Source organism: Telopea speciosissima, chromosome 2 (assembly GCF_018873765.1).
Source record: "Telopea speciosissima isolate NSW1024214 ecotype Mountain lineage chromosome 2, Tspe_v1, whole genome shotgun sequence".
NCBI classification, from domain to species: Eukaryota; Viridiplantae; Streptophyta; class Magnoliopsida; order Proteales; family Proteaceae; genus Telopea; species Telopea speciosissima.
In genome coordinates this window covers 27,637,479-27,647,889 of record NC_057917.1, presented here as the reverse complement: position 1 = coordinate 27,647,889, position 10,411 = coordinate 27,637,479, and positions in this window count along the sequence as shown.

Below are 10,411 nucleotides of genomic sequence, written 5' to 3'. Positions count from 1 at the left end.
TCTATTTCAGTTTGCTTCCCCCCCCCCCCCCTCTGGTAAACTATATTGATATGTTTATCTTCAAGAAAAAAGTTCGGAATTTTTTTTGGGGAAGAGTTCAGTTCGGGAGTGTGGGCCCTGCACAAGTTGGGGGGGGGGGGAGGCAATGGGAGTGCATGAGAAAGCATCATTAGGGATGGGATTTCTGCCTTTCATGGGGGGCGGGACGGTCATTCGTGCCGTCATTTGTCTGGGCGCTGGAGCTACACTCCCGGACAGTCCTATTTCCCTTTTTTTGTGTTGGGGGGGGGGGGGGTGGTGGTGTCATCTTTGTAAACTTACGCCTCAACGTTGCTGACCTGCTCCAACTGTTCAATCTTTTAGGTATGCCTTGTTGACATGCTCTAACAACTTTGATAGATCAAAAAAATCAACATAATGTACATAAACAGGGGTTGCAGGTGCTAATGGAAACTGCTAAACTGCTGTAAGTAATCAGTACACCTACCTGGATTCTGAACATGAGCTGTATATCTGAGGTTTTGCTTCCATTACATTCAAACTTCAAGAATCACGGAGGCATATTTGGGAGATGGATTCCATTTTGAAATGTAGGATCTGAATTGTATCAGTACATTATTTGTATATGAATACCTCTGAGTTGTATTATTTCCAGATGCGGATTTCATATGCCTCTATCTCTAAGGTTTGACTGAAGATTTTGGTCATATTCATCCGCCTCTAGGGTTGTTGCTAGTGTAGATAACCCTTGCCCTCAAATCTAAAGAAAAATTATTTCTGAAGTTTGGGGCTTTGGTTGCCCAGTTAAGAAAGCCTTCCTGTATGGTTCTGATATCAGCCGTGTAAGAGAGCTGTGGAGTTGAAATTTTGTCGCAGGTAAGGCCCAAGTCCATTGTTAACATATCAAATTTTTCCTCAAGGAGTTGTCTACATGGTGCAGCAAGCTTTAAAAACCTTTGAAAAAGTTTAGAAGGAAAAGAACCAATACATGGCAGGAGTTTTTTAATAGGTGAAAGAAAATGTATTAATACTAGTAGAGATTACAAAAGCCTGAGAGAACCATCTACCATATTTACACATTTATAACTGCGAGCCCTATTAGTTACGATATGGGCTGGTTGAATAACATTCCTATGAACTTTCTGTATAAGAATAGTATCAAAAAACACACCTAAGAGATTGTTATGTAGCAGGTGAAATAGTTGCCAAGGCCAACAATGGGAATGTTTCTGAAGTCTCCGAATCTATCCAGACAGCTGAGTGATTGACGCCTCTGTCTTTTGATGTCTTTTGCTGATCGTATGCCCGCTTCGATCGCTCTCTTTCTGCCTCATCTGCTGTCATACTCCAAACCACCCCCTGGGAAGATTGGGTAGGTGACCCAAATTGCGTAACGACAATCCGTTAAATCCCACGGATCTAGAAGAAGTTATTACATTCACGGAGTCACATCCATTCACTTTATCATAGGTAAGATCAGAGTGCTGCAGATAAACTGCAATTATAATAACAAAGAGGAAGGATAGCAATACGGGAAATGATGATAATATATACATATATAAGTTTGTCAAGATACATTTCCCAACTACCCACAAACGAAAAAGTAAAGCTGACAAGAAACAAAACCAAAGAAAATACATATATACATATATATACAGGGTGAGTTGGATCAACCCCAAAAAGAAAGTAAAAAGACTACAACAGAACCACAGACAGAACGGGGATAAACTCCTAAACAAAGCAAAAAGGAGTCCCCAAGATAAAAAACATCTGGTGCACTCTTTAACGGTCTTCATCAATGACCACCGAGAATGCACGTATCATCGACACGACCTCTGTTGGGGTCCACACCAATATCATCATAATAACCAGGGTTCTCGTCCTCGTAATGAACCTCTATGCCACAGCGGCATCGATCTGCAAAATCATCTAAGAAAAACATATATAACAGAGTGTGAGCTCCCACTGAGCCCGTGAGCAAAACATATCAACATGCATGCACATGCAATCACATTCCACAAGATCCTATACGATATGCAAGTCCAGATTAATTATTAGCCACCTAGCAATACATCTAAGTCAGGTCTGTGTTACTACAATCCTCAATACATGTATCCCTGATGCGGGCTTGGTTACCCCTTCCTGCGATACACCCATTGAGTTGTCGGAGAGGACCAGTCAGCTCTCGCATTCGTTCACCAAGGTCAGCCCGACTAGCCCTCTGTGATTAACCTGTGGGGCAATCCATCACATTTCTCATTTCTTTCTTTTCTGGCTTATAGCCTGGCATATAGCTCATAATCACCATTCCGGTGCAAACACATTTCTTTCATTTCATTTCATTTCTTTTATCATATACACATATGGTCACCCTCACAGGCATCCAACACCTTAACCTCTGTAGGCAAGGGTGCGTAGCATGGGTGATGAAACTCTAACCCCATGTCTATATGGCATCGTATGAGTCAGGTGGTGTCAACCGCATCCCATACTATGGGCTACCACAGACCTCATTTCCAAGCTGACTACGGCATCTAGTCTAACATTCACAATCATCAAATAATATTCAAAGTGTTAATCAACAGACAATCATTGTTCAGTAATTTGAGTAATTGAACAGAATTAAATAACACAGCATTTAAGATTTAGAGATTATTTGCCGGCATACAGTTACACATGCATATATGATAATACATCACTCACCTGGTTCTGGTTCTAGGAACTCGATTGCAAATTCAGTTCCAACAGCAGTTTGGTTGTAGACCTCGAGCGCGGGATCAAATCCTAGATGTAAATTAGAAATTATCATATTAAATTTCCAATCTGTCTCTGGTAGCCCTAGGGTTAACCTAAGCTCACTAGGTTGACCCGATGTCCAGTTGGTTTTCACTTGGAATCCTCTAGGCCTTGCACTGGGCCTTAGGTCTATGTCCCGGTGCATCATCCAGAGATGGTGGTCTAGGGGTAAAATGGTCATTCTTAGTGCTTGTACCTAACTCTAGGTCATAATAGGCTTACAGTGCTGTCCTCAACCTGGCAGTGCTACAAGACTAAGCACAGGCAGGGTTTCCATCACCTACGGGGCCCACTTGGGTTCCCAAGTCATCCCTTTATAAGGACAGATGTGGGGAAAGGGTATTTAGGTCTTTTCCCACCTTCCCACACTATTCCATGGCCATTGGGTGAGGTTCCCCAAGTCAGGATGCCAAAACAGCAGTGTTTCACTCACTGGGTGATGTCTCTGGGTGTTAGGAGCATCGCCCAGAGTCTTCAAATCGACAAAGGGCTGAGATTCCAAGGTTGGTCTTCATGGGCAATGCTCAAATCTTCACCCCATGCATGTTAGGGTGCTAGGTACCCCTAGGGGTGATCTACCTTTTGGTCCAAGTGGATTCTCCATTGGGCCCACCACTTGGCTGCCAGAGGCTACCCAGACAGCCCAGTGAATAGTGTCACAGGGTTTTCTTCAACCATGAATCTCAATTTCAGCCACATGCAAAGCTGGAAACATATGTAATATGGTGATTCAATGCTGCTACCACCTAGGGCTTGGTCTATGCAACCATGGCTCGCATCCAGGGTTCCAAACAACCAAGTATCTGAGCATCTGGCAGTGCAACTGTGCACAGCCAGAATTCGGCTCCAAGAACAGCATAATAGATTTATAAAATTAACTAAAAATCTCGGATCTCCCATGCTCTATGCTTGCATGGCGATCCGAGGCCATCCATAGCATTTCCCAAGCAATTCAGGGGTTGCGGATAGCGGAATCAAGCAAAACTCCGAGATTGAAGAGGGCAGCAGGTATGTACATATGTGTTTATACCTGAGCAGGGCTTGGATGCCACGAAAATCAGGCCCAGGTGTGAGAGTAGCTCCTCCCCTTCCTTCCTCTTCCTCTCTTCTTTCTCTTCTTTCTCTCCTCATGGTTCCAATAGTTCTAAGGGCTCTAAATAAGCCCAAGGCATTCCTATTTATAGGCCAGCCCATGACTAGGGCCTGTTTGGCTATTAAGGCTTATTTTCAAAATGCATTCTTTACTACATTCACAGTCATTCTGGGCACACTGGTGGGGTCCACAGTGAACCTAGGGCATGAGGTGGTCCCTCAGACTCCCCTCTACCTATGGAGGGTGCCCATGTCCGTTATGGGTGGTCCCCATAATTTAAATCCATTAAAATATGTTGTTTTACTCATTGGGCGATGTGTCTGGGCCTTGTCTGCATCGCCTAGTGCCATTGCCCAGAGATCTCAGCAAAGCTGAATCTCAGTGGGGCTTGCACAGGGGTTTGACCCTTGGTCAGGGCATTGTCCCCACATGCCATTTAGAGGTTTTTACACACTTTTCCAGAGGTGGGTCCCATAGTTACGGGGAGGAGAGATATTACCTGGGGTCCAGCCCATACATGATGCTATGAGCTGTGCAGCTGCAGGGGTCTACTATCCACCTTCTGACAAATAGGGGAACATGCACAGAGTTTCCTCATTAATCCCAGTCACTGGAGTGATGCTCCACAGTGTTCCTGGTTGCCTGGTCAGGGGTTCCTGTTCTTCAGTCAAAATTCTAGCCAGTCAGGAGCAGGGTTTGACATCTACAGAATCTACAATTCCATAATCAAATGAAAAAACAAATATATTTGAATTGAGATAGGAGTATGGAGGCCCATCTGCTTCCTTGAGCGTCTTGCTTGAAGCTCCCATCAGTTAGGAGTAAGGTGTAACCTTCTGGTGAGATCAGTTTATGTAGAGGGAGAAGACATGAGGTAGTCGACAACTGGGGGTTGGTATCTAAGAATTCCGAAGTGGAAGATTGGGAAGTAATGGATGGAAGAGAATATGAGGATAAGGTAGATGCCCAGCTCTTCAAAGAGAACCCGATAGGGAGTGGGCTTGTCCTGGTTATGAAAAATTTGATGCAGTTTTGACCAAATAAAATATAAAACAAAAGACAGATGTGAAAAGAAATGCAACATTTCAAATTTAGAAAAGAAATGCAACATTTCAAATTTAGAAGAAGACAAAATAAAATCATATAGAAAAGAGGACCCTGATGAAGTAAAAAGATCAGAGATTTAAAGTCCAACATTTCATCCAAACTAAACAACATGAAAAGTTACATTCAAATAACTCTGGGTGATGTCTCTGGGTGTTGGGTGCATCGCCCAGAGTCTTCAAATCGACAAAGGGCTGAGATTCCAAGGTTGGTCTTCATGGGCAATGCTCAAATCTTCACCCCATGCATGTTAGGGTGCTAGGTACCCCTAGGGGTGATCTACCATTTGGTCCAAGTGGATTCTCCATTGGGCCCACCACTTGGCTGCCAGAGGCTGCCCAGACAGCCCAGTGAATAGTGTCACAGGGTTTTCTTCAACCATGAATCTCAATTTCAGCCACATGCAAAGCTGGAAACATATGTAATATGGTGATTCAATGCTGCTACCACCTAGGGCTTGGTCTGTGCAACCATGGCTTGCATCTAGGCTTCCAAACAACCAAGTATCTGAGCATCTGGCAGTGCAACTGTGCACAGCCAGAATTCGGCTCCAAGAACAGCATAACAGATTTATAAAATTAACTAAAAATCTCAGATCTCCCATGCTCTATGCTTGCATGGCAGATCTGAGGCCATCCATAGCATTTCCCAGCAATTCAGGGTTGCCAGATAGCAAGAATCAAGCAAAAACTCCGAGATTGAAGAGGGCAGCAGGTATGTACATATGTGTTTATACCTGAGCAGGGCTTGGATGCCACAAAAATCAGGCCCAGGTGTGAGAGTAGCTCCTCCCCTTCCTTCCTCTTCCTCTCTTCTTTCTCTTCTTTCTCTCCTCATGGTTCCAATAGTGCTAAGGGCTCTAAATAAGCCCAAGGCATTCCTATTTATAGGCCAGCCCATGACTAGGGCCTGTTTGGCTATTAAGGCCTATTTTCAAAATGCATTCTTTACTGCATTCACAGTCGTTCTGGGCACACTGGTGGGGTCCACAGTGAACCTAGGGCATGAGGTGGTCCCTCAGACTCCCCTCTACCTATGGAGGGTGCCCATGTCCATTATGGGTGGTCCCTATAATTTAAATCCATTAAAATATGTTATTTTACTCATTGGGCGATGTATCTGGGTCTTGTCTGCATCGCCTAGTGCCATCGCCCAGAGATCTCAGCAAAGCTGAATCTCAGTGGGGCTTGCACAGGGGTTTGACCCTTGGTCAGGGCATTGTCCCCACATGCCATTTAGAGGTTTTTACACACTTTTCCAAGGGTGGGTCCCATAGTTATGGGGAGGAGAGATATTACCTGGGGTCCAGGCCATACATGATGCTATGAGCTGTGCAGCTGCAGGGGTCTACTATCCACCTTCTGACAAATAGGGGAACATGCACAGAGTTTCCTCATTAATCCCAGTCACTGGAGTGATGCTCCACAGTGTTCCTGGTTGCCTGTACAGGGGTTCCTGTTCTTCAGTCAAAATTCCAGCCAGTCAGGAGCAGGGTTTGACATCTACAGTATCTACAATTCCATAATCAAATGAAAAAACAAATATATTTGAATTGAGATAAGAGTATGGAGGCCCATCTGCTTCCTTGAGCGTCTTGCTTGAAACTCCCATCAATTAGGAGTAAGGTGTAACCTTCTGGTGAGATCAGTTTATGTAGAGGGAGAAGACATGAGGTAGTCGACAGCTGGGGGTTGGTATCTAAGAATTCCGAAGTGGAAGATTGGGAAGTAATGGATGGAAGAGAATATGAGGATAAGGTAGATGCCCAGCTCTTCAAAGAGAACCCGATAGGGAGTGGGCTTGTCCTGGTTATGAAAAATTTGATTCAGTTTTGACCAAATAAAATATAAAACAAAAGACAGATGTGAAAAGAAATGCAACATTTCAAATTTAGAAGAAGACAAAATAAAATCATATAGAAAAGAGGACCCTGATGAAGTAAAAAGATCAGAGATTTAAAGTCCAACATTTCATCCAAACTAAACAACATGAAAAGTTACATTCAAATAACTCTGGGTGATGTCTCTGGGTGTTGGGTGCATCGCCCAGAGTCTTCAAATCGACAAAGGGCTGAGATTCCAAGGTTGGTCTTCATGGGCAATGCTCAAATCTTCACCCCATGCATGTTAGGGTGCTAGGTACCCCTAGGGGTGATCTACCATTTGGTCCAAGTGGATTCTCCATTGGGCCCACCACTTGGCTGCCAGAGGCTGCCCAGACAGCCCAGTGAATAGTGTCACAGGGTTTTCTTCAACCATGAATCTCAATTTCAGCCACATGCAAAGCTGGAAACATATGTAATATGGTGATTCAATGCTGCTACCACCTAGGGCTTGGTCTATGCAACCATGGCTTGCATCCAGGGTTCCAAACAGCCAAGTATCTGAGCATCTAGCAGTGCAACTGTGCACAGCCAGAATTTGGCTCCAAGAACAGCATAACAGATTTATAAAATTAACTAAAAATCTCAGATCTCCCATGCTCTATGCTTGCATGGCAGATCTGAGGCCATCCATAGCATTTCCCAGCAATTCAGGGTTGCCAGATAGCAGGAATCAAGCAAAAACTCCGAGATTGAAGAGGGCAGCAGGTATGTACATATGTGTTTATACCTGAGCAGGGCTTGGATGCCACGAAAATCAGGCCCAGGTGTGAGAGTAGCTCCTCCCCTTCCTTCCTCTTCCTCTCTTCTTTCTCTTCTTTCTCTTCTTTCTCTCCTCATGGTTCCAATAGTTCTAAGGGCTCTAAATAAGCCCAAGGCATTCCTATTTATAGGCCAGCCCATGACTAGGGCCTGTTTGGCTATTAAGGCTTATTTTCAAAATGCATTCTTTACTACATTCACAGTCATTCTGGGCACACTGGTGGGGTCCACAGTGAACCTAGGGCATGAGGTGGTCCCTCAGACTCCCCTCTACCTATGGAGGGTGCCCATGTCCGTTATGGGTGGTCCCCATAATTTAAATCCATTAAAATATGTTGTTTTACTCATTGGGCGATGTGTCTGGGCCTTGTCTGCATCGCCTAGTGCCATTGCCCAGAGATCTCAGCAAAGCTGAATCTCAGTGGGGCTTGCACAGGGGTTTGACCCTTGGTCAGGGCATTGTCCCCACATGCCATTTAGAGGTTTTTACACACTTTTCCAGAGGTGGGTCCCATAGTTACGGGGAGGAGAGATATTACCTGGGGTCCAGGCCATACATGATGCTATGAGCTGTGCAGCTGCAGGGGTCTGCTATCCACCTTCTGACAAATAGGGGAACATGCACAGAGTTTCCTCATTAATCCCAGTCACTGGAGTGATGCTCCACAGTGTTCCTGGTTGCCTGGTCAGGGGTTCCTGTTCTTCAGTCAAAATTCCAACCAGTCAGGAGTAGGGTTTGACATCTACAGAATCTACAATTCCATAATCAAATGAAAAAACAAATATATTTGAATTGAGATAAGAGTATGGAGGCCCATCTGCTTCCCTGAGCGTCTTGCTTGAAACTCCCATCAGTTAGGAGTAAGGTGTAACCTTCTGGTGAGATCAGTTTATGTAGAGGGAGAAGACATGAGGTAGTCGACAGCTGGGGGTTGGTATCTAAGAATTCTGAAGTGGAAGATTGGGAAGTAATGGATGAAAGAGAATATGAGGATAAGGTAGATGCCCAGCTCTTCAAAGAGAACCCGATAGGTAGTGGGCTTGTCCTGGTTATGAAAAATTCAATTCAGTTTTGACCAAATAAAATATTAAACAAAAGACAGATGTGAAAAGAAATGCAACATTTCAAATTTGGAAAAGAAATGCAACATTTTAAATTTAGAAAAGAAATGCAACATTTCAAATTTAGAAGAAGACAAAATAAAATCATATAGAAAAGAGGACCCTGAGGAAGTAAAAAGATCAAAGATTTAAAGTCCAACATTTCATCCAAGCTAAACAACATGAAAAGTTACATTCAAATAACAAGTGCCAAAAGGATCCTTCTGATTCTTGTTTTTTTTAAGAGAAAGAAAAGTATATTGCAAAAGAAGAGAGATTACATCGTGGGAGTATTGGGGTGATCCTCAAGGTTACACCAGATAGATAAACTGAGTGCTAGTAAAGTTTGAAGTAGCTTCAGCAAGTTCAAAAAACTATTTACAAGATTTCAAGGAAGTTGAAAAGTCTTAGTAGGCTTAAATAAGTTACAAAAGTCTTTGTTGCATAACCAAACTTGTTTGATTTTGATGTTCTACTCCAAAGCATATTTCCATCTTTGCAAAATGCCAAAAAGTTCTGCTTCCTTTGCATCCTCGGATGGAAGGTTATTTGCATCTGTTAGCACATCCTGACCATCTATCAAAATGTAAAAAGTCCAACTGGTTATTTTAAGTTCTGGTTCATATATCCCTGCACCAGTTAAACCAGGAAGTTGTAATGGAAGATTAGCAGCTATTGAAATAATATCTGGATAGTGTGTGCATTGTGATTCTATCAAATTAGGGATGGTAGTAGATGGAGGATGGATATTCATATCAGAAACCCATTTCAACACATTGCGGATAACCGACCTAGGATTCGCTTTACAAACGCTGAAAAGAACTTTGTCCTTACATACCAAATGAAATAACAAGTAATTATAAAGACAGAAAAAACCAAGTGAAAGATTGTTTTATCAAGGCTGCTATTGCCAAGGAAAGTTGCACAAAGATGAATAAAAGAGGGTAGATAGGTGCTCGGTTCTCAATCTGATGGGGCTAGAAGCCTAGATACGCTTAGCCCAATCACATGATAAGAAAAGATGTCAAAATGATTTATCACGAGAACCACAGAAAACACATGTAGTCTCAACAGGCATCCATTTCGAAAGAGAAGCTCTAACAGGTAATCCTGCATGTAAAAAACGTCAAAAGAAGATTTTAAATTGAGGATGAATATTAATTTTCCAAAAAAAATTCACCACTTGGAAAGTAATGTGTTGGGACAACTGAGAGGGTATGAACTTGACAGCGAGTTTGGTTGAGAACGAACCATTTTTTGTTAAAGAACATCTCCAATAATCCTTTATGCCATTTATATTGATTCGGAGTATATTGTTACAAGTCTGGGGAGGGAAGCAGGATAAAAGATCTATCGATTTCCAATTTCTATTAACCATAAAATAAAAAACAGACTTGTAATTTGAATTTAAAGTACAGTTTGTGGGAGTGAAAGTTCCTGTGGCGGACGGTATCCAAGGATCATACCAACAGGAGGTAGATATACCATTTCCCACATGTCGGGACACCAAGTTCTTCAAATCTAGAAGAGCAGCAGCAATACTATTCCATGTCCAGGATCCCTTTTTGGTAATAGTTTTAGGGTAAAAATTTGAGGTATTGGGGAAGTATTTGGCCTTTAGGACCTTAGCCCAAATGGATGTAGTCTCATTAATCAGTCTCCACCCTAATTTT